The sequence below is a fragment of the Heterodontus francisci genome, chromosome 40 (assembly GCF_036365525.1).
Source record: "Heterodontus francisci isolate sHetFra1 chromosome 40, sHetFra1.hap1, whole genome shotgun sequence".
Lineage (NCBI taxonomy): Eukaryota > Metazoa > Chordata > Chondrichthyes > Heterodontiformes > Heterodontidae > Heterodontus > Heterodontus francisci.
In genome coordinates, this window is record NC_090410.1 from 1592015 (window position 1) to 1614836 (window position 22822).

Genomic DNA, 22822 nt, shown 5'->3' on the forward strand with positions numbered 1-22822 from the left:
TTTGAATTCAATTAATAAATCAGGAATTAAAAAAAAAAGTCTAATGGTGACCATTAGGGAAGGAAATCTTCTGGCCTCCATGTGACACCAGACAGCAATGTGGAGGGGAAGATGTGTTTGGTAGTGGCATCACACTGGATGTGATGGAAATGGCGGAGGATGATCCTTTAGATGTGGAGGCTGGTAGGGTGGAAAGTGAGGACAAGGGATTCTGGGAGGGAGGGGAAGGGGTGAGGGTAGAGTTGCAGGAAATGGGCTGGACACAGTTGAGGGCCCTGTCAACCACAATGGAGAGGGAGAATCCTTGATTGAGGAAAAAGGAAGACATATCAGAAGCACTGTTGTGGAAGGTTGCATCATCAGAGCAGATGCGTCGGAGACGGAAAAGCTTGGAGAATGGAATGGAGTCCTTACAGGAGGCAGAGTGTGAAGAAGCAAAATACTGCGGATGCTGGAAATCTGAAATAAAAACAAGAAATGCTGGAAATACTCAGCAGGTCTGGCAGCATCTGTGGAAAGAGAAGCAGAGTTAACATTTCAGGTCAGTGACCCTTCATCAGAACTCATCAGTACAGGTAAAGGAAGGTCTGGCAAGTGGGAGGCTTTTAAAAGTGAGATAGGAAGAGTTCAGGGCCGGCATGTTCCTATTAGGTGGAAGGGCAAGGCTGGTAAGTTTAGTTGTGAACCTTGGTTGATGAGGGATATTGAGGGTCTGGTCAGGACAAAGAAGGAGGCATATGTCACGTATAGGCAGCTGGGATCAAACGGGTCCCTCAAGGAGTATAGGGGATGTAGGACTACACTTAAGAAGGAAATTAGGAGGGTGAAAGATTTCCCTGGCAGATAAGATAAAGGAGAATCCTAAAAGATTCTATAAGTATATTAAGAGTAAAAGGGTAGCTAGGGAGAGAGTAGGTCCCCTTAAGGATCAGTGTGGTAATCTATGTGTGGCCACAGGAAATGGGCGAGGTCTTAAATGAATACTTCTCGTCCATATTTACCATGGAGAAGGTCATGGAAGCCAGTGAGTTCAAGGGAGGGAACAGCGATCTCCTGGAGCATATCAACATTACAAAGGAGGAGGTGTTGGAGGTTTTGAAGCGCATTAAGGTGGATAAATCCCCAGGGCCTGACCAGGTGTATCCTAGGATGCTATGGGAAGCAAGGGAGGAGATTGCTGGGGGCCTGGCAGAGATTTTTGTGTCATCGTTAGCCATGGGTGAGGTACCGGAAGACTGGAGGATAGCTAATGTTGTGCCTTTATTTAAGAAGGGCAGCAGGAATAAGCCAGGGAACTACAGGCCAGTGAGCCTTACATCAGTGGTGGGAAAGTTATTGGAAGGGATTCTGAGAGACCGGATTTATATGCATTTGGAAAGGCAAGGTCTGATTAGGAATAATCAGCATGGCTTTGTGCATGGGAAATCATGTCTCACGAATTTGATTTTTTCGAGGAGGTGACCAAGAGGATTGATGAGGGCAGGGCAATGGACGTTGTCTACATGGACTTTAGCAAGGCCTTTGAGAAGGTCCTGCATGGTAGGCTGGTCCAGAAGGTTCGAACACATGGGATCCAGGGTGAGCTAGCAAATTGGATACAAAATTGGCTTGGTGATAGGAGGCAGAGGGTGGTAGTGGAGGGTTGTCTTGCAGATTGGAGGCCGGTGACCAGTGGTGTGCCGCAGGGATTGGTGCTGGGCCCTCTGTTTGTCATATATATTAATGACTTGGATGTGAATGTAGGGGGCATGATTAGTAAGTTTGCAGATGACACCAAAATTGGTGGTATAGTGGACAGTGAAGAAGGTTGTCTGAGGTTACAACAGGATATAGATCAACTGGGAAAGTGGGCAAGGCATTGGCAAATGGAATTTAACACAGACAAGTGCGAAGTGATGCATTTTGGGAAGTTAAGCCAGGGCAGGACATATCCAGTGAATGGCAGGGCCCGGGGGAGTGTTGTTCAGCAGACAGACCTTGGGGTGCAAGTACATAGTTCCCTGAAAGTGGCAACACAGGTAGACAGGATGGTGAAGAAGGCGTATGGCATGCTTGCCTTCATCAGCCGAGGCATTGAGTACAAGAGTTGGGACGTCATGTTACAGTTGTACATAACGTTGGTTAGGCCGCATTTGGAGTACTGTGTGCAGTTCTGGTCGCTGCACTACAGGAAAGATGTGATTAAGCCAGAGAGGGTGCAGAAAAGATTCACAAGGATGTTGCCTGGTTTGGAGGGCTTGAGTTATAAAGAGAGATTGGATAGGCTAGGTCTGTTTTCCCTGGAGCAAATGAGGCTGAGAGGGGACATGATAGAGGTATATAAAATTGGGAGACATAGAGAGGGTAGATAGCCAGAGTCTGCTTCCCATGGTAGGGGTGACTAAAACTAGAGGATTTAAAGTGAGAGGGAGGAGGTTTAAAGGGGATCAAAGGGGTAAATTTTTCACACAAAGAATAGTGGGTATCTGGAATGAGCTGCCTGAGGAGGTGGTGGAGGCAGGAACAGTAGCAACATTTAAGAGGCATCTGGACAGGTACTTGAATGAGCAAAGCATAGAGGGATATGGAATTAATGCAGGCAGGTGGGATTAGTATAGATAGGCATTATGGTCGGCATGGACGCGGTGGGCCGAAGGGCCTGTTTCTATGCTGTACGACTCTATCAGAAAAGATAGAATCAAGATAGGAAGAAATAAGTTCAGTGGGGCTGGAACAGGCTGAAACGATGGGTCTGCCAGGACGGTCCTGTTTGTGGATTTTAGGAAGGAGGGTACATCTTAAATTGATCCTGTTCTTCCAAACCTTCCAGCAGAAGTTACTGGAAAATAAGCAGAGGAAGGAATTCTGGCTCATTGGCCCAGGGGTGGAAGAGCAAGTGACTGTGAGGATGAACTTTCAGTGTGAAGCACTTGCACACAATGTAACTAAAAAGATTGTTAGAGGAACCAGCAATTTTATTCTTTTGACAGCAATATGTGCAGTCTAATCATGATACACAATTTCAGTTGAAATTATGTTGGCAATTTGCCTGCGTAACATGAGTTGGCACTCTTCCTGGTCTGCATTACCAGTCTGGGAACAATAGAAAGATTCAGTGCCCCAGTGCCACCCAGGTCCTGCTGTGTAAATGTGTGGCTGATGGCAGCAGAGAGGGAGCTTGAGATTAGAAACAATATTGGGGAAAAGGAGGAGGAAAAGCTTTTGTCCCCCACTGTACTTGACCTCAGAGGCTCAGTTGGACAGTGCAGTGTGAGCTTTGTTCCACATCTAACTGACAGTAACTGACTGAGGAGTGATTAATTGACAAAGGAGGATGACCTTACTATACTGTCTCTGACATGACCTCTCTGCCTCATCTTCTGACTCTCTCTATCTATCTATTTATCTATTTCTCTTTTTCTTTCTCTCTGTTCTTTCAATCTGTCTGCATTTTGTCCTCCTCTTGTCTCATTCTAGCTGACAGCTGGTGTGCTGCTAGCCAGGGGAATCTGACCAGGACTCCTGACCCACATTAAGGAGAGATAGCAGGGGAAATATGGAAAATGGACATCTAAATCACAAAAGGTTATTGCAATGGTAAATATGCAAACTTTTCATCTTAAAAGATGTAAAACATCCAATGCCATGTCATCAGAATTAAATTGGCACAAACAGGAAAACTCCAAACTATAAACATTATCGAGAGATGGATTTTTCAGAGTTCGAAAAATAGATATAAATACAGCATTAGATTCAGGCTAATGCCCTGGGGACGTGGATTTAAATCCCACCATAGCAGCTGGTGGAATTTAAATTCAAATAATTAATACAAATCTGGAATTGAAAGCTAGTCTCAGTAATGGTGCCATGAAACTATCATCGATTGTCATAAAACACATCTGATTCACTAATGTCCTTTAGGGAAGGAAATCTGCCGTCCTTACCTGGTCTGGCCTACATGTGACTCCAGACCCACAGCAATGTGGTTAACTCTTACATGCCCTCTGAAATGACCTAGCAAGACACTCATTTCAAGGGTAATTAGGGATGGGCAATAAATGCTGACCTGACAGCAATGCCCACAGCCCATGAAAGAATAAAAAAAATTAGATAGAAAAACAGCTGGTGGGATTGGTAGTCACTGTTGTTCAGGAAATACTGGCAACTTCTCGGGACCAAAATGTGTCTGTAGCATGCACACTTTGGGAGTGAGTCATGCTGGATGTCATATTGTTGAGGGTGTTACCCACTGGAAGTGTGCAGAGTTGGCAGATCAGGATATCAATCAGCTTACGAGGTTTATTTGATGCAAGCTATGCCATTTTTGAGCTCAATGCTCCAGCGAACATTCCCTCTAGCCTTACAGAGCTGAACATGGGTTCAGCAGCTGGAAGGACGCCCTCACCCCCAGAGCTATTTAAAAGGATCATCAACTACTTACAGATTACATAAGAAATAGGAGCAGGAGTAGGCCATTCGGCCCCTCAAGCCTTCTCTGCCAGTCAATAAGATCATGGCTGATCTGATTGTGGCCTTAACTCCACTTTCCTGCCTGCCCCCCATAACCCTTGATTCCCTTGTCGATCAAAAATCCGTCTAACTCAGTCTCGAATATATTCAATGAGCCAGCCTCCACTGCTCTCTGGGATGGAGAATTCCAAACAGTAACGACCCTCTGAGAGAAGAAATTTCTCCTCATCTCCGTCTTAAATGGGGGACGCCTTATTTTGAAACTGTGCCCCATAGTTCTAGATTCCCCACCATGGGAAACATCTTCTCAGCATCTACCCTGTCAGGCCTCTCAAAATCTTATACATTTCAATAAGATCACCTCTCATTCTTCTAAACTCCAATGAGTATAGGCCCAACCTGCTCAATGTTTCCTCATAAGACAAACCCCTCATCCCAGGGATCAGCCGAGTGAACCTTCTCTGCACTGCTTCCAATCCCCAAGTATATCCCTCCTTAAATCAGGAGATTTAAACTTTACACAGTTCTCTAGGTGCAGTCTCACCAATACCCTGTACAGTTTTAGCAAGATTTCCCTCCTTTTATATTCCATCCCCCTTGCAATAAATTCCAACATCCCATTTGCCATCCTAATTAATTGCTGTACCTGCATGCTAGCTTTTTATGATTCATGTACAAAGGCACCCAGGTCCCTCTGCACTGCAGAATTCTGCAGTCTCTCTCTATTTAAATAATATTTTGCTTTTATATTCTTGCTGCTAAAGTGGACAAGCTCACATTTTCCCACATTATACTCCAACTGCCAAATTTTTGCCCATTGACTTAACCGATGTCTTTTTGTAGACTCTCTGTGTCCTCCCTATAACTTGCTTTCCTTCCTATCTTTGTATCGTCAACAAATTTGGCTACAATACACTCGGTCTCTTCATCCGAGTCATTAATATCGATTGTAAATAGTCGAGGCCTTAGCACTGATCCCTGTGGCGCTCCACTAGTTACAGTTTGTCATCCTGAAGATGACCCATTTATCCCGACTCTCTGTTTTCTGTTAGTTAGCCAATCCTCTATCCGTGCTAATATATCATTCCCAACATCATGAGCTCTTATCTTGTGTAGTAACCTTTTATGTGGCACCTTATCGAATGCCTTTTGGAAATCCAAATACACTAAACATCGACTGGTTCCTTTTATCCACCCTGCTTGTTACATCCTCAAATAACTCTAATAAATTTGTCAAACACTGTTTTCCTTTAACAAAACCATGTTGCCTCTGCCTGATTGCACTGTGATTTTGTAGATATCCTGCTACTACCTCTTTAATAATAGATTCTGCCATTTGCCCAACGACAGATGTAAGCCTAACTGACCTACAGTTTCCTGCCTTCTGTCTCCCTCCTTTCTTAACAGAGGTGTTACAATTTCTCTTTGGCCTCCTTATCTCGAGAGACAATGGGTAAGCGCCTGGAGGTGGTCAGTGGTGTGTGGAGCAGCACCTGGAGTGGCTATAAAGGCCAATTCTAGAGTGACAGGCTCTTCCACAGGTGCTGCAGAAAAATTTGCTTGTCGGGGCTGTTACACAGTTGGCTCTCCCATTGCGCTTCTGTCTTTTTTCCTGCCAACTGCTAAGTCTCTTCGACTCGCCACACTTTAGCCCCGCCTTTATGGCTGCCCGCCAGCTCTGGCGAACGCTGGCAACTGACTCCCACGACTTGTGATCAATGTCACAGGATTTCATGTCGCGTTTGCAGACGTCTTTAAAGCGGAGACATGGACGGCCGGCGGGTCTGATACCAGTGGCGAGCTCGCTGTACAATGTGTCTTTGGGGATCCTGCCATCTTCCATGCGGCTCACATGGCCAAGCCATCTCAAGCGCCACTGACTCAGCAGTGTGTATAAGCTGGGGATGTTGGCCGCCTCGAGGACTTCTGTGTCGGAGATACGGTCCTGCCACCTGATGCCAAGTATTCTCCGGAGGCAGCGAAGATGGAATGAATTGAGACGTCGCTCTTGGCTGACATACGTTGTCCAGGCCTCGCTGCCATAGAGCAAGGTACTGAGGACACAGGTTTGATACACTCGGACTTTTGTGTTCCGTGTCAGTGCGCCATTTTCCCACACTCTCTTGGCCAGTCTGGACATAGCAGTGGAAGCCTTTCCCATGCGCTTGTTGATTTCTGCATCTAGAGCCAGGTTACTGGTGATAGTTGAGCCCAGGTAGGTGAACTCTTGAACCACTTCCAGAGCGTGGTCGCCAATATTGATGGATGGAGCATTTCTGACGTCCTGCCCCATGATGTTCGTTTTCTTGAGGCTGATGGTTAGGCCAAATTCATTGCAGGCAGCCGCAAACCTGTCGATGAGACTCTGCAGGCACTCTTCAGTGTGAGATGTTAAAGCAGCATCGTCAGCAAAGAGGAGTTCCCTGATGAGGACTTTCCGTACTTTGGACTTCGCTCTTAGACGGGCAAGGTTGAACAACCTGCCCCCTGATCTTGTGTGGAGGACTTGAACGCATGTGAAAGCAGCAGGGAGAAGAAAATCCCAAAAAGTGTGGGTGCGAGAACACAGCCCTGTTTCACGCCACTCAGGATAGGAAAGGGCTCTGATGAGGAGCCGCCATGTTCTCCAATCCACTGGGACTTTCCAGAATCGAGGGAATTTTGGAAGATTAGATAGAGTAGACAGGAAGGACCTGTTTCCCTCAGTGGAGAAGTCAATTACCAGGGGGCACAGATTTAAGATGATTGGTAGAAAGATTAGAGCGGACATGAGGAAAACCTTTTTCACCCAGAGGGTGATGGGTGTCTGCAATTCACTGCCAGGAACGGTGGTGGAGGCAGAAACCCTCAATTCTTTTAAAATGTACCTGGACATGCACCTGAAGTGCTGTATCCTGCAAGGCTATGGACCAGGTGCTGGAAGGTGGAATTAGATTGGGCAGCTAGTTTTTTCAGCCGGCACGGACATGATGGGCTGAATGGCCTCCTTCTGTGCCATGATTTTTCTATAGTTCTATTACAACTAATGTATCCACAATCTTTGCAGACACTTCCTTTAAGACCCTCGGATGCAGGCCATCAGGTCCCGGGGACTTGTCAGCCTTTCGTGACATTAATATTCCCATTACCTTTTCTCTAGTGATGGTGATTGTTTTAAGTTCCTCTCTCCTTTTTGCCTCCTGATTTTCTACGATACTTGGGATGCTTTTTGTGTCTTCTACTGTCAAGACGGATACAAAATACTTGTTCAAAGTCTCTGCCATTTCCTCATTTCCCATTATTAATTCCTCAGTCTCACAGAATATCACAGCTGTACTGCGGGAGGACACCTCGGAGGGGTCATGCAGCGAGGCAATATGGGTGGAGCTCAGGAATAGGAAGGGTGCAGTCACAATGTTGGGTGTTTAATACAGGCCTCCCAACAGCCAGCGGGAGGTAGAGGAGCAGATATGTAGACAGATTTTGGAAAGATGTAAAGGTAACAGGGTTGTGGTGGCGGGTGATTTTAACTTCCCCAATATTGACTGGGACTCACTTAGTGCTAGGGGCTTGGATGGCGCAGAATTTGTGAGGAGCATCCAGGAGGGCTTCTTGAAACAGTATGTAGATATTCCAACCAGGGAAGGGGCCATTCTGGACATGGTATTGGGGAATGAGCCCGGCCAGGTGGTCGAAATTTCAGTGGGGGAGCATTTCGGGAACAGTGACCATAATTCCATAAGTTTTAAGGTACTTGTGGATAAGGATAAGAGTAGTCCTCGGGTGAAGGTGGTAAATTGGGGGAAGGCTAATTATAACAATATTAGGCAGGAACTGAAGAATTTAGATTGGGGGCAGCTGTTTGAGGGTAAATCAACATCTGACATGTGGGAGTCTTTCAAACGTCAGCTGATTAGAATCCAGGACCAGCATGTACCTGTGAGGAAGAAAGACAAGTTTGGCAAGTTTCGGGAAGCTTGGATAATGCGGGACATTGTGAGCCTAGTCAAAAAGAAAAAGGAAGCATTTGTAAGGGCTGGAAGGCTAGGAACAGACGAAGCACTTGAGGAATATAAAGACAGTCGGAAGGAACTTAAGCAAGGAGTCAGGAGGGCTAAAAGGGGTCATGAAAAGTCTTTGGCAAACAGGATTAAGGAAAATCCCAAGGCTTTTTATACGTATATAAAGAGCAAGAGGGTAACCAGGGAAAGGGTTGGCCCACTCAAGGACAGAGATGGGAATCTATGTGTGGAGCCAGAGGAAATGGGCGAGGTGCTAAATGAGTACTTTGCATCAGTATTCACCAAAGAGAAGGACTTGGTGGATGATGAGCCTAGGGGAGGGAGTGCAGATAGTCTCAGTCATCTCATTATCAAAAAGGAGGAGGTATTGGGTGTCTTGCAAAGCATAAAGGTAGATAAGTCCCCAGGGTCTGATGGGATCTACCCTAGAATACTGAGGGAGGGAAGGGAGGAAATTGCTGGGGCCTTGACAGAAATCTTTGCATCCTCATTGGCTACAGGTGAGGTCCCAGAGGACTGGAGAATAGCCAATGTTGTTCCTTTGTTTAAGAAGGGCGGCAAGGACAATCCAGGAAATTATAGGCCGGTGAGCCTTACGTCAGCGGTAGGGAAACTATTAGAGAGGATTATTCGGGACAGGATTTACTTCCATTTGGAAACAAACGAACTTATTAGTGAGAGACAGAATGGTTTTGTGAAGAAGAGGTCGTGTCTTACTAATTTGATTGAGTTTTTTGAGGAAGTGACGAAGGTGATTGATGAAGGAAGGGCAGTGGATGTTATCTATATGGACTTCAGTAAAGCCTTTGACAAGGTCCCTCATGGCAGACTGGTACAAAAGGTGAAGTCACACGGGATCAGAGGTGAGCTGGCAAGATGGATACAGAACTGGCTTGGTCATAGAAGACAGAGGGTATCAGTGGATGGGTGTTTTTCTGAATGGAGGGATGTGACTAGTGGTGTTCCACAGGGATCAGTGCTGGGACCTTTGCTCTTTGTAGTATATATAAATGATTTGGAGGAAAATGTAGCTGGTCTGATTAGTAAGTTTGCGGACGACACAAAGGTTGGTGGAGTTGCGGATACTGATGAGGATTGTCAGAGGATACAGCAGGATATAGATCGGTTGGAGACTTGGGCGGAGAAATGGCAGATGGAGTTTAATCCGGACAAATGTGAGGTAATGCATTTTGGAAGGTCTAATGCAGGTGGGAGGTATACAGTAAATGGCAGAACCCTTAGGAGTATTGACAGGCAGAGAGATTGGGGCGTACAGGTCCACAGGTCACTGAAAGTGGCAACGCAGGTGGATAAGGTAGTCAGGAAGGCATACGGCATGCTTGCCTTCATCGGTCGGGGCATAGAGTATAAAAATCGGCAAGTCATGCTGCAGCTGTACAGAACCTTAGTTAGGCCACACTTAGAATATTGCGTGCAATTCTGCTCGCCACACTACCAGAAGGACGTGGAGGCTTTGGAGAGGGTACAGAGGAGGTTTACCAGGATGTTGCCTGGTCTGGAGGGCATTAGCTATGAGGAGAGGTTGGAAAAACTCGGATTGTTTTCACTGGAACGACGGAGGTGGAGGGACGACATGATAGAGGTTTACAAAGTTATGAGTGGCATGGACAGAGTGGATAGTCAGAAGCTTTTTCCCAGGGTGGAAGAGTCAAGTTACTAGGGGACATAGGTTTAAGGTGCGAGGGGCAAAGTTTAGAGGGGATGTGCGAGGCAAGTTTTTTACACAGAGGGTGGTGAGTGCCTGGAACTTGCTGCCAGGGGAGGTGGTGGAAGCAGATACGATAGCGACGTTTAAGAGACATCTTGACAAATACATGAATAGGAAGGGAATAGAGGGATATGGGCCCCGGAAGTGCAGAAGGTGTTAGTTTAGGCAGGCATCAAGATCGGCGCAGGCTTGGGGGGGCCGAATGGCCTGTTCCTGTGCTGTACTGTTCTTTGTTCTTTGTTCTATCTTTAGCTCCTCTTTTCCTTTTCATATATTTGTAGAAACCTTTACTGTCTGGTTTTATATTTCTTGCCAGTTTTCTCTCATATTGCAATTTCTCCCTCTTTTTTAGTCATCCTTTGCTGGTTTCTAAAATGTTTCCCATCTTCTGGCCTACCGCTAGTCTTCACAGCATTGCACACTTTTTCTTTCACCCTTAACTTAGTCACGGATGAAACATCCTTCTCATAGAGTCTTTCTTTCTCAATGGAATATATCTTTGTTGAGAGTTATGAAATATTTCCTTAAATGTCTGCCACTTACCTTTTAACCTATTTTCCCAGACAACTTTAGTCAACTCTGTCTCCGTACTTTTCTAATTGCCTTTCTGCAAGTTTAAGATGCTCGTTATGGACTCACATTTTTTCCTTGAAACTGGATGTAAAATTCTATCATGTTGTGATCACTCCTGCCTAGCAGATCCTTTACTAGGAGGTCTTTAATTAATCCTGTCTCATTACATATTACAGGGTCCAAAAGAGCCTCATCCCTGGTAGGTTCTAGAATGTATTGTCCTATAAATCTGCCTGAATACAATGTATGAATTCATCCTCCAGGCTACCTTTGCCAATTTGATTTGTCCGATCGATGTGAAGATTAAAGTCACCCAAGATTATTGCCATACCTTTCTTGCAAGTCTCCAATTATTCTTAATGTATGCTCTGTCCTACTTTGTAGCTACTGTGAGGGGGCCTATAAACGACTCCCACCAGTAACTTCTTTCCTTTGCTGTTTCTTATCTCTACCCAAACTGATTCTACATCTTGGTCTTGATTAGCTAGATCATTTGTCACCATTATACTGATCTCATCCTTTATTAACAGAGCTACCCCCTCCTTTTCCTTTCCTCCCATCCTTCTGAAATGTCAAATACCCTTGAATGTTCAGGTCCCAGCCTTGGTCACCTTGCAACCATGTCTCTGTAATGGCTATCATATCATAATCATTTATTTCTATTTGTGCTATCAATTCATCCATCTTGTTATGAATGCTGTGTGCATTCAGATAAAGAGCCTTTAAGCTGTTTTACCATTTTCCCTACTCTGACCTTATTTGCTGGTGCACGCTTATGTTTTTGCGCTCTGTGCCTTCATGTCACACTCTGGCTATCATTACCTGCACCAATGCCTTGTCCTTTCTCTTAACTTTCCAAATCTCCCCTCACGTGAACCCTTCCCCCACTATTTAATTTAAAGCCCTCTCTACCACCCTAGTTATATGATTTGCCAGGACACTACTCCCAGTGCGTTTCAGGTGAAGGTTGTCCCAATGGTACAGCTCCCTCTTTCCCCAGTACTGATGCCAGTGCCCCATGATTCAAAACCCACTTCTCCCACACCAATCTTTAAGCCATGCATTCAACTCTCTGATCTTATTTATCCTATGCCAATTTGGTCGTGGCTCAGGTAGTAATCCAGAGATTATTACCTTTGTGGTCCTGCTTTTAATTTAGCCCCTCGCTGCTCATACTCCCTTAGCAGAACCTCTTTCTTAGTCCTACCTATGTCGTAAGTACCCACATGGACCATGACAATTGGATCCTTCCCCTCCCACTCCAAGTTCCTCTCCAGCCCAGAGGAGATGTCCTTAATCCTGGCACCGGGCAGGCAACACCACCTTCAGGATTCCCTCCCTCGGCTGCAGAGAACAGTATCTATCCCCCTAACTATACTCTCTCCTACTACTACATTCCTTTTCACTCCCCCCACTTGAATGGCCTCCTGCACCACGGTACTGTGGTCATTTTGCTCATCCTCCCTGCAGTCCCTGCTCTCATCCATACAAGCTGCAAGAACATCAAACTTGTTGGAGAATTGCAAGGGCCGAAGCCTCTCCAGTGCTATCTTCTGGATCCTCATACTTGTTCATTGGATAGTTGCCATTCGATTTCTTCTGGCTGATGCTTTGATTCTACAAGTGTTTGTTGCTTACTATAGTTTCTTAATGTTGCAAAGGTCTACAACGAGTGGAGTGGAAAAGCAGATGTAGCCTGTGGTTGCTAGGAAGGACTTCCAGTGTGAAGCACTTCCGCACAATGTAACTCAAAAGCTGCTGAAAGACTTAAGCTGACTTCAAGGCTTCTGCACAATCCAGACCTGGATGCACTAGTAGACAGCTCAGCATAACGCGGAGAATGAACAGAGGGCACACTGAGCAGGGCAAGCTGTTGGAAGAGGGAGGAGAGGTGGAAAATGGCTCCCAGCAGGAGTGCCGTGCAATCTGTTTGAGTGGTGTGGCTGTCATGGTTGAATAGCTGGCAGCGTGTGCAAATTGTGAGATGTGGCTGTAAAGCTTGCAGCAGTGTTAAGTGTGTGCGGGTGATGTGAAGCATATGAATGCCATATATGAGTCCTGATTGATAGAGATTGTTAGTAGGTGAGTGTGGTGAATTGAACAATGGCTGAGGCTACTAGTGCAATTGGTTGGATATGGCATTTGAAAATGCATTCACTGACCTTGATCACTCATTGATGTCATTGAACATCTTGTGGCACTGCATCCAGGTCCTCTGGGCTTGATTGCTGGCGTTGACCTCCATGGCTATCTGCTCCCACTGCCTTCTGAGCGTGTGCTTGGTGGGTCTCCTGGCTCCCTGCAGTTTAAGGACATTTCTCCTCCTTTCTACCCCCTCCATCATGGCCTCCAGTGCAGTGAAAACCTTGGACCCACGCTCATTTTTTTTTTTTTTATTTCCAAAATATACTTTATTCATAAAAATCTGTAAAAATTACATTGCCAAACAGTTTCCAAACAGCACCAAAAAATACAAACATTGCAAGGGAGATCAGTTTCCTTCAATACTGTCATGAGTTTCTTCCCAACCCTTCCGTTTCACAATTGTCATGTCAATTACAGTTTTACATTTACAGCAATTGAGAATATTAACGAAACAGTTCGAGGGGTTTCCCATGGATCCAGCCCCTCAGTCCAGCTTGGTGGGGGAACCTTACACTGTGGTCTTTCCCCATTGAGCCTTTGCTGCGGCTGCCCCAAGCTTTAGTGCGTCCCTCAGCACGTAGTCCTGGACCTTGGAATGTGCCAGTCTGCAACATTCGGTGGTGGACAACTCTTTGCGCTGGAAGATCAGCAAGTTTCGGGCAGACCAAAGGGCGTCTTTCACCGAATTGATAGTCCTCCAGCAGCCCACGCTCATGTTGTGCCATTCATCACTGTTTCGCAGTTCAGTTTAATTTCCTACAAGGCTCCCAGCACCTGCTTCAGATACAATGCACCTCCCCTTTAAGTAGTGCAGGCTAGCGAGCCACTCGTGATATTGTCTGCCTGTTCAGGCGTTCAGTCCATCAACAGTGTGATTAGCGCTGGTTCGATACTGAAATTATTTAAAAGAGGAGGCAGCACAAAGATGGCATGCTTCCTGCATTGCAGTCAATGGGCACAGATTAATTGGGAATCTTTTCCCCAGTGCCCCTTTTTGGGGTATCAAATTTAGTTTCCCTCAACGGTTTTCCCCAGGGTGAGCAATTTTACCAGCAGTAAGCAATTACATTGTATTTAATTTTGATACAACCTGTCTCAAAACTCTCCTGCATTACAGACACCTCAGCAATTTCTGCTCTATTTATACTTGAGGACTAAATATCAAGTACTGAAGCACAGAAAATAATTGCAGCAAAAAATAAGCAGTCACAATAATCAGGCCATTATAGAGTACTTAAAGATAGTGTAACATTCACCCCGCTGGACTCAAGCAGCTGGAGAGGAGATTAAGTGATTAGCATTTGTAAGAGTGATAGCTCAGGGTATGGGCTGCAAAATTATAATATAAATTGCTATATTATTATTCAAGAACCACAATTAAGACAAGTCTTGTGCTATGTTCCTGTCTCATATAATGCAGGGTGATTTTCACTGCACACCACGGAGGTAATTTTCTGTGATCATACTCTCAAAGCCCATTTGCAGCACATTGTTGGGAAGGTGGGGGCACAGTGTACATGATTAAGCTTCACAGTGGAGGCTGGGCCCTAGTGTTGAGTATCTGAGTGATTGGAAACGACTGGAGAAATTGGTCTCCTGAACCTAGAGTGTAATTTCTGGGTTGCTCCCAAAGCAGAAAACCTGCACAATATATTTTCAAACCAGCAACCAAACCATCCAGCAATGGTTGCTGCATTTGCAAAATTAACATTCTCTTCACAAAAAAATAGGCTTCTCAGAAGCAGAGCTTTAATGGTATCTACCACTCAATATTTTTTAATTCATATTGCTGCGTATTAACCAGTCAACTCTCAATAAGCAAAATCCAATTCCCATGTTCTACTGATTCAACTGGAGAATTTCAAAAGGGCGAAACCATTCCCATTAACTTTTATTATATATAATCCCTAACCCAAGCATAATGCTTAAATATTAATTCCTGATCCGTGTCCCCATATTTAATATACTAAGTGAAAGCAGGATATTCAAAGCAAGGCAGTATTACATCGACAAAGAGATGGACATTTAATCAGTTGAAAAGCTGTTTATTTCCAGTGTTGTCTGCATTATTCATTACAATATAAATAAATCATTAAATGGGATTTCCATAAGTATATTTCTTCCATATTTTTGGATATGCCTTTTATAGATATTCTGATTTCAATCAATTGTATGTTTATGAAGATTCTGTTGTCTAACACTACAATGCAGTAGGGTCCAGTCTTCCAGGCGTGTGTTAAACTAAAGGTTCATTGATGGGATGTAAGGCTCGCATGGAATTGACATCTCACTGTGCAATATTAGTGACAAGCACATTAATCGATTGTCATGGAAACCCTTGCTATTTAGATTGATTAAACCCAATTTTCAAAATAGGTTTCCAACATCAAAATAGCAGACAGAGAAAACCCATGAACACAATAATGACACATTTTATACAATAACGTTTTATGTGAAATGAGTTTGGCCACTTTCCAACCAGCTAACAGGCAGAGACCCACCGCAACAAACTATTCCTGTTTTCACACTAACTGGTGCTCAAACAGATCGCATTAGAATATCGATCTCTGGTGTGAGCAATAGAAAAATGTTTGAAGTGGGCCCTTCTTTCCATGTTGGAACTGAGGCACATTGAGGGGACAGTGCAGAGGGAGCTTTACTCTGTATCTAACCCCGTTTTTTTTTTATGTCGAGGGGGCCTTTATTCCTCAGGCCCCCTTTATATACACACTTATATTTTTAAAATAACTTTATTAAAAACAGAAATAAACAAAAACTCAAATTAAAATGCCATTTTCGGCGTCGACAATGCACTCCAGTCCTTGCGGTGCCCACCGGTCGCGGAAGGCCTCAAGCGTACCGGCGGACACCGCATGCTCCTTCTCCAGGGACACCCGGGCGCGAACGTAACCGCGGAAGAGGGGCAGGCAATCGGGGAGGACGGAACCCCCAATGGCCCGCAACCTGGACCTGTGAATTGCCACCTTGGCCAGGCCCAGGAGCAGACCGACGAGGAGATCCTCCTCCCGGCCCAAGCCCCTCCGCACCGGGTGCCCAAAGATCAGGAGCGTGGGACTGAAGTGCAGCCAGAATTTGAGGAGCAGCCCCTTCAGATACTCAAAGAGGGGCTGCAACCTCGCACACTCCGTATAAACATGGAACACGGACTCGTCCAGGCTGCAGAAAGTACAGGCGGCCTGGGAGTCCGTGAACCTACTTAAAAGTCTATTGCACGGGACTACTCTGTGCAGCACCCTCCATCCCAGGTCCCCGATGTAAAGGGGGAAGACTCCCGCGTAGAGAGACCTCCATCGGGGTTTCCCCTCACCGCCAGATGGCAACGCGGACTGCCAGGGCGTGTCCGGCCGGCTGACGAGGGCGAGGAAGTGGAGAGTGTGCAGGAGCAGCCCGTACAGGAAACCCCCCCGCGTTCACAAAGTGGAGCGGCACGCTACCCAGGCGAACGGCGAGGTGGAGCAAGCAGCCTGGCACTAGTTCCTTGACCCCCAAGATCTCCGGCTGAAAAGTCGGGGCCAACAAGATAGCCACCCCACTAGAAATAGGGGTGAGGTGACTCATGTAGACCCCACCCTGCCACTCCAGGAGCCAGGTGGCTTCGTCTCCCGGAACAGTGTGGGTTTCCTGCAGAAAGCTCACCGCGTATCTCCCTTCCCTAAGGACTGAGAGATTGTGAAATCTGCGGTGAGACCCCCTGCTGCCGTTGATGTTAAGGCTGGCTATGGTTATCTTCATGTCAAAGGTACTTAAAACCCGTCACCAACAGCTCACTGTGAGGAGGAAGTGGAAGTGCACCTGGCCTTCCACTCCCCCAGCAACCCATTGAGGAACACATTAAAACGGCGCCTCTCAACCAGTTTCACGTCCGCGCGCTTGCCTGTTATCTTCAGGGCGGCACGGACGGACTGGATGATCAGCGCCAGATTCGACCAGCGGTCGAGGGCCAGCTGAACTTTATTGCGGCAGCCCCTGCAAACCGCGAGGAAATCCCGGAGTTCCGCCGTGGGGATGAGAGGAGATTCGGTGGGAGGCACGAGGGACTCCACCACCTCACTGGCGATGGAATCAAGATCATCCTCCGTGCCCCCCACCGAATCCCCATCCTCCTCACCGCCAGCGGCCGACACGCCCACTGCACACAGTGGGGCAGACGTCCCGGCCGTGCCAGCTGGTCCTGCCTCCGTCACGATCCCACCCCCAGGATCGATGGCGGAGGAGTCCTCTCTGGGTTCTATTGTGAAACTGGAGCCCCCTCCACCTCCGTCCCCAGGCCAATGAGTGGTCCAGGGGAGACAGAAGTTCCCGACTCCGGAAAACTAGCCAGAGCCGAGACTGGAGGCGGAGAGAGGAGGCCATCTCCCGCTCCGCCAGCACCCACAGGCCCAGCAGATGGGGCAGCATTCTCGGTTATAACCGGGTCGGGTGTCTCTAGGTTGGTGGTGGACTCCGGCTGGGAGGGCCGACCCTCTGGGGCCTCGCCCTCCCCTTTACTCAGGGCACCCGACCCAGTAGCAGTGGCAGAATGGGCGGAGTCCCCAGGCTCCCCCACCACAAGCAGGGCCCCACTTACTCCTTCAGGAGGGGCCTCATGTACCGGGGCCTTCCCCTCCCCTCCATCCTGAGGAATAGGGAGCTCCTGCCCGGACTTTATAGCCTTGGTGATAGCGGTAGGGGAAACCTGGGGACCCGAGACAGGAGACAGCTCCCCTCCAACAGATGGGCCCTGCGCCTCAGGGCCCCTCATTACCTCTGTGGAGGGGTGCCTTCTCCTCTTTTTCCCACCAGGGCGCAGACGCTCAGAGACCTCCATATCATCAGAGGCCTCCACCTCCACACTCTCCTTTTTTTTAATTCACCCTGGGCCTGAGCCCAGCCCTGGGGCAAATTGACTTCCCGAGATCGGGCTTTGTGCTGAACTCAGACTCGGGTAGTGTCATGGTGTCCAGGGGACGCGCCTCTCAATGTTTATTTCTCCTCCGCGCCTTCCTTCCACTTGGACGGTCACCCCCCTCCCTGCCGGAGGCCGTGAAAACCACAGCCTCCGGTACCGACTGAATGGTATCTGGTGGAGGTGTAGGGGGGGTGGGAGGAGGTGCAGCGTTGCCACCCTGGGCCGCCAAGTTGGAGTTGGCAGCCGGGAGGTTGGGGCAGTTCTTATGAACATGCCCCACCCCCTTACAGGCATGGCACCGCACCCCGTCCAAGGTCCAGAAGACGCGGTAGGCCGTCCCCTGGAATTCTACATTAAAGTGGCCCTCTGTCACCTCCTCCCGCGCCAGCTGCATGAATAACTGGCGGCGGAAGGAGTACACGTGTCGGAGGCTGTTCTCCTGAAGACCGAGCGGGACTGGGGTGAGCCCCGTCTTTACCTCCCCCAGATGGTGCAGGTGGGGAAGGAGGAGCCCACCAGGGATGAAGGGTGGGACATTGGATAGAATGAGCCTTTGCGCAGTGGCCTCCAGGGGGTTCACTGGCAGAAAGGTCCCGCCCACAGTGAGCCCCTTGCTCAGAGCCAGGGACACCGCCCGCTCGGTCTTCAGGAACAACACTGCCTGCCCGTACATTTTAGAGGCTGCAACAATGGCCGAAGGGCCGACAACCTCGGCCATTGCTTTCACGCATGCCTCTATAGTCATGTTCGGGTGGACATAGCTCTTGACCCCATGCTTCGATGTTAATAAAGCAAACGGTGACAGGGCAACAGGTGCAGCTGCAGCAGCCGCAGCAGCATATGTACGGGAAGGCCCCGCCACCGGCGAAGGAGGGCTTGCCATGGGGTCTAAGAGCCACGTCCACCCCCAAGAAACAAAACAAATTTACACAATTTTTAAAAAAGCAAACTTTAAACAAGGTGGAGTGGGAGTAGAGGAGGATGGGGTAGGATGGTAAAGGAAAAGGGGAGGATAGGTGACTGAGGCGACTGAGTGGAGGAAGGGAGAGAAAGGCTGAAAAGGATGTTTGATCCAACTGCCAGTTGGAGCACCTTTATAACAATTAGTCCAAAACTGTTTGTTGTCTTCCAGTTGGGGGAGGCTTCTTCGCCCGGGTCGGCTGGAGCCGCCCGGTACTCTCCTCTTCTGATTTTAACAAGACAGTTTTCACCCGGGCAACTCCAGCTTTCCCGAGCAGGCAGTTGGGGTGGGGAGGGAGCTCCCTGTGTGCAAACACCAATACAAATACAGGGGCCCCTACTGGATTTGGCTGCCCCACCCCTGAGTCTTCAGGCCTCTTCTCCCTCCCCCAAACAGTTTAAACTTAAGAGTCTTTCAGGTGCCCTGACACCCACCTCTCCAGAAAAATTGCAGCCTTCCTTGATGGTTTCCCTCCACTCTGTATTCACCTTTCTCCAGTCTCTCTCCCCAGTTGCTGCAGTCTCCACTCTGTATTCACCTTTCTCCAGTCTCTCTCCCCAGTTGCTGCAGTCTCCACTCTCCACTCTGTATTCACCTTTCTGCAGTTGCTGCAGTCTCCACTCTCCACTCTGTATTCACCTTTCTGCAGTCTCTCTCTCCAGTTGCTGCAGTTTCCAGTCTCCACTCTCCACTCTGCAGTTGCTGCAGCACAGGTGCAGCTGCTCCCCCTGATTGCTGGCAGGAAGTGCTCCAAATTGACCAGCCAATCCCAGTGCTGTACCTGTCCTGGGAGTGTTTGATGCGGACAGTGTAGAGGGAGCTTTACTCTGTATCTAACCCCCGTACTGTACCTGTCCTGGGAGTGTTTGATGGGGACAGTGTCGAGGGAGCTTTACTCTGTATCTAACCCCCGTGCTCTACCTGTCTTGTGAGTGTTTGATGGGGACAGTGTAGAGGGAGCTTTACTTTGTATCTAACCCCCGTACTGTACCTGTCCTGGGAGTGTTTGATGGGGACAGTGTAGAGGGAGCTTTACTCTGTATCTAACCCCCGTACTGTACCTGTCCTGGGAGTGTTTGATGGGGACAGTGTAGAGGGAGCTTTACTCTGTATCTAACCCCGTGCTGTACCTGTCCTGGGAGTGTTTGATGGGGACAGTGTAGAGGGAGCTTTACTTTGTATCTAACCCCCGTGCTCTACCTGTGCTGGGAGTGTTTGATGGGGACAGTGTAGAGGGAGCTTTACTCTGTATCTAACCCCGTGCTGTACCTGTCCTGGGAGTGTTTGATGGGGAGAGTGTAGAGGGAGCTTTACTTTGTATCTAACCCCCGTACTGTACCTGTCCTGGGAGTGTTTAATGGGATAGTTGGTGCCTGAACTGTGAAGATCGCAATTTGCCAGCACTAATATTCTTCACCTAATGAACATAAAATTCATCCAAAAGGTAATATTTAACTATCTTATGCTGAGACTGGAATTAAAAGAAACTTTAATCTATTCTTAGGATTCTACCTCAAATCAGTAATTTCTTGAACGCAACTCTTGAAGGCTATATTATCACAGCCCCCTAGTAACTGAGTTAGATGGAGGTTTCTAATTCCTTCCGTTGTATTAGGAATCTATGTCCGGAATTTTACAGCAGGCGGATGGGAGCCTGCCACCCACTGAAAAGTCGGTGGTGAACCCGCTTCCGCCTCGCCTGGGGATCCAACCAATATTTTCTGGGTCCCTGGGCTTCAACTGGTGTGAGGCGGGACTTCCACCCGCTTGAGGTAGGAAGTCCCGCCTAATAGAGCTGCCAGCCAATCAGCGAGCTGGCAGCTCTTAGTCCCAGCAGCGCCACTGGGAGCGCTGGCCACTGCTGGGACGGCAGCCCAGCATGAAGCGAAGATGCCTGGGAGCTGGGTAGGCAGGTACGTTTTGGTTGCCCCGCCAGGAGTAATCAGTCGGGCCCCGACAAGGCAAGGGTGGTCGACAGGGGGGAAGTGGGTGGCGTGTTGGGTGTTGAGGGTGGTTGGAGTAGTGGGGGGGTGACCCTCCATCGGGCACAGGGTGCCCGAAAATGAGGGCACCCTCCGGGACGTTTGAGAGCCGCCTGGTTTCATTAGGCGGCTTCTCCCGTCTCCAGGATGCCTGCTTGCCAAGCATAAAATTCACGTGGAGCTGGGTGAAGGCCCTTAAGTGGCCACTTAAGGGCCTTGATTATGTAGGGCGGCGGGGGTGAAAAATGTCCCGCCTGCCCCGAGCCAAAGTGGCGGGGGAAGTGGGAGCGGGTCAGGAAGGTCCCCCAGTGCCTCCCGCTCCATTTTCCGCCACCCGCCGCCACCATCCCGCTTGTCGGGCTGCCATAAAATTCTGGCCCATGTTTAATGAATGACTGGTTAGTGCAGTGAGCTGGTTATTGGCTTTTCACATCTGGAAACTAATTTCCAATTAGTCCACACTCCCCTTTCTATTGTAGGGGTCTGGCTGAATAGGTTTCAGTGAATATTTGCCCAAAATAATGAGACAGAGAGTTGTACACTTGGAGATAAGAAACTTATTTTGTGTAAATCATTTGTCCCTGATTGTAAATACATGAAATGGGATTCACATTTTGTCTACATATGATCAAAGTCATTGATGAAGAGCTCCTGAAAACATGAGTAGGATCACACAAAACAAGCCCTGGTAAATATACCAGAATTTCAGCTGATGATCATGTAATATGACCCCTTCAGTTAACATAAAGCAGTGGCTCTACATTAAACAATACAGTTTTCTGTATCACTTAGTAATGTGCGTAAGTAAAGATCATCACATGACACACAAAGTGACATGTTATGGAATTTAGGAGGTAAGAAAGGTCATAGGTTAGAGCAGGATGGATATATGTTCTTGGATAGTCAGTGGGATATGTTTCTAGTGCTGTTGTTTCTCTGTGGAAGTCTGGAGGTTCAAGACTGAGGACTGAGGTTGGGAATTTCCTGATGATTCTCTGGGTAAATTCTTCACCTGAGGAGGAACTGAGACATTGAAACCAGGAGCATGCTGGGTCTGATCCACAGGTCACGGCTGATCTGACGGCTCTGAGCTGAGACGGTTGGGGAGCTTCCTGTTGGTCTCAACAACCTTGGGCCAGGGAAGAGGGATAAAAATCAGCTAGTGATTGCTATCCCATAATACTTACTGGAAAAATGCACATGTCTGGATGTTGAGGAAGGCCAGAATAGGCTGTGAGGCTTCATAGTGTTTTATTAAGATTCACCACAGCTGCTTTTGTACTCTATGTTCTATTTATAAAGCGCAGGCTCCTGTATTCACCTTTTCAACTGCAACCTTGAACAATTTGTGCACGCAAACCGCCAAGTCTCTCTGTTCCTGCACCCACTTTAGAATTGTATCCTTTATTTTATAAATTGCCTCTTCTTGTTGTTCCTACCAAAACATATTACTTCACAATTCTGTGTTAAATTTCAATAGCCACTGTCATGAACGTGCTTCCATTATTAATATTTTTTGAGGACTTGTCTTTAAAAGACTGTGAAAAATACCTGAGGAGATGCTGGACTTGTTTTTTTTTTAAAGGGTCACTGGAAGGACACTTGGGACTTTGTTTAAAAACAAACACTTACTGAAAGTCACATGTCTTGAGCTAAGTAAACAGCCAGAGCCTTATGGACTATGGAACTATTGGAGTTGTTTACAGAGAAGTTCATGTCTAGATTTACGGTGGTCAGGAGTTTTTTTTTTAACTGTTTGAATGGGAAGTTGGTGTGTATTCTGCTAAGAGAGAAGTCACCCAATTCATCCTGTTGCATCTCTTTGAGAAACCCTGAGAATCCAGTGTGATAGCTAAAGCCACAGATGCAGTAATTCTCCCAAAAAGCCTGGCACTACTTCTCACCATCTCCTGAATGATCTGCTTCTGAAAAGTTCCCAGTGACAGCCGTCCACATGTACGCGAAAGTCATCTGGAACATTTCATATCTTTTTTTCTTCAAGAGTTAACAAGTATTTAGCCAAAGTATTTTTTGTTTTTGTAAGGTTGTTCTCTGCACAGAAAGCTTCATTAT